This window comes from Cucurbita moschata, unplaced genomic scaffold, assembly GCF_002738365.1.
Source record: "Cucurbita moschata cultivar Rifu unplaced genomic scaffold, Cmos_1.0 Cmo_Scf00094, whole genome shotgun sequence".
Classification (NCBI taxonomy): Eukaryota; Viridiplantae; Streptophyta; class Magnoliopsida; order Cucurbitales; family Cucurbitaceae; genus Cucurbita; species Cucurbita moschata.
In genome coordinates, this window is record NW_019268610.1 from 572,864 (window position 1) to 575,320 (window position 2,457).

Sequence of the window (2,457 nt, forward strand, 5' to 3'; positions counted from 1 at the left end):
TTCCTAAATTTTATGTTCATCAAATTGAATACTTTATTGTAAAATTTTAATTATGAATGGAAGTCCCTTCATATTTATTGTGTTATAAAATATTCTTTCATGTTAGATTATATTAAAAAAGTATTGTCTGAGTCTTTTAATCAAAAATAAAAATTATAATAAAATTTATACAACATAAAAGAAATGTCATTAAAAAAATTATTACATTAATTATAGTAATTATAAATGATTAAATAACATTTATCATAACATAAGATTAAAGCTATAAATACTATATTATAACATTAAGAAAATGCTTTTAGAAGTAAAAAATAGCCAATATTTTAGTTATATTAAAAATATTATAGCTCTAAAAAAAATGCTATAAAATGTTTTTATAGCAATTTATATAAGCTATAGTATCATACTCTATTATAGCATTTTTTATAGCTGGAAAAAGACAATATAAAAAGTCTCAAACTTTTAATAACATGGGCTGTCACGACGTTTGAAAAACGTTATAAAAAGTCTATGATAGCGTTTTTCATAAGCTATCATATCTATTATTTGTTGTAGTGGTTGCACTTAAGTTCATGAAATGTTTATAGACTCCAACTCTTAGTACTATTAATGCAATTATATTTCATATGAGTTTGTCATAAATCAAACTATGGTACATTCAATACAACTTCATTTTTGTCATACGAAGCAAAATAGAAGAATTAAATCAAACAAACTGATGAACTGAGCCGAATTAAATTCAACCCAACCCAAATTGATTAGTTTGATTCATTTGTTGGGTTAGACAAATCTTTTTTATCGATAACCTCAGACCAATCAATTGAATATTGGTAGTTTATTTGATAACACTTGCATATTAGAACAATTCAATATTACATGTCTTACTTACAAGTAAAATACTAGACCATCAACTTTTTGTTTTATAGTCCAACAACCGCTCAAGAAAATAGATTTCAAATTTGAGAGAAAAAAATATATTGAGTAGGAGTTAAAAATGTTGCATTTATCTTAAAAAGGGCATTTGGTCTAGTGGTATGATTCTCGCTTAGGGTGCGAGAGGTCTCGAGTTCAATTCTCAGAATGCCCCTATGTTCATTTCTCAAAAGATGAGCCTCGGAGAAATTGAATGATAATGATCTTTTAATATAATGATGATACATTCCATAAACAACTTAATATATAGTCCATGATAAGGGCATTTGGTCTAGTGGTATGATTCTTGCTTTGGTTGCAAGAGGTCTCGAGTTTGATTCTCGGAATGCCCCTCCAAAAGAAAAAAGGACAATTTTGAAAGAAAAAAAATTGTTTAGTTATCAATGGGGCCTAACCCAAAGGAATGCGTGGCAATGCACAACTTCAATATAAATTTCATAGGTTCGAATCCTGTCACCTTGATAGGGGCTGAAGTGCAAAGCCCCATCGCCTATCCGTGGTCAGGAAGGCAGGCGAACCGCACACACTGAAAAAAAAAATCTCCTTTTCTATTTCACTAGTGTGACTTAGATACCCTTTCTTTGTAGTATCAGTCATGTTATTTGAATAGCCTGAAGTCATCATAGCCTCTCCACCGGTTTGGATCCGTGGTCAGGAAGGCAGGCGAACCGCACACACTGAAAAAAAAAATCTCCTTTTCTATCACACGTAGAATTGTCATTCTTTTTTCTTTTGAAACCCCTTACCTTATCAGTCATCAGGCAGGTTTTTGGTATCATATATCAAGATAATTATTATGAAAAAGTTATTTCACTAGTGTGACTTAGATACCCTTTCTTTGTAGTATCAGTCATGTTATTTGAATAGCCTGAAGTCATCATAGCCTCTCCACCGGTTTGGAAGACTCCTTCGGCATCAATGTGCTCCAATGAAAGAGATCAGACCCTTTCCTGAACCAGACCCGGGCACAAAACGCCGAGGAGAAAGTCGAAAGTGAGCTCTTTTTACGCATACCAATCTCGAAACCCAATTAGCTCACGGGCTGTCTCCTCAACCCTGGCGAGTATGAGTGCTTGGTAAGAGAGAATGTCGAATGAGAAAGACATTCGATTACGGCAACATTCGCAACTACCAAAGTGCACTAAACCTAGTAGAGATCTTCGATAATGGAACTTCAAGCCCATTTAATCAATCCGCTTTGTACATTATGGTTGACCGAATCGGATGCACGCTAGGCCTAAATTCTCTCTCAGTCACCCAGAGATGAAAGGAAGATCAAATTTGAAGTTTTCGAATCAAAGAGAAAGTGGATCTGAGTTCTACACGCTTTCATGTTCAAAAACTTCACTTGCCTACGGTACTTTACTTTGGAAGTGCAACAATACGGTCATCTCTGAGCCGTGTATAGAGAATTCCTTGATCATTTCCTTGGCGGATAACCCAAAAGAAATCGCTTCCCTGACCACCCATCTTATGAGTCCATTCTTGTCTTGTTGGTTTGTTGTACTATTCTATACCTCTCTC

The 2,457-nt window shown here is 33.9% G+C and overlaps 2 non-coding genes across 2 annotated transcripts; both read left to right on the forward strand.

Annotated features, from left to right (window-relative positions):
* Nucleotides 1–1,015: 1,015 nt before the first annotated feature.
* On the forward strand, nt 1,016–1,087 carry TRNAP-AGG. The gene has a single exon. It is a non-coding gene; the product is annotated as a tRNA-Pro (tRNA).
* A 106-nt stretch (nt 1,088–1,193) lies between these two features.
* TRNAP-UGG lies at nt 1,194–1,265 on the forward strand. Its single transcript has one exon. It is a non-coding gene; the product is annotated as a tRNA-Pro (tRNA).
* The last annotated feature ends 1,192 nt before the right edge of the window (nt 1,266–2,457 follow it).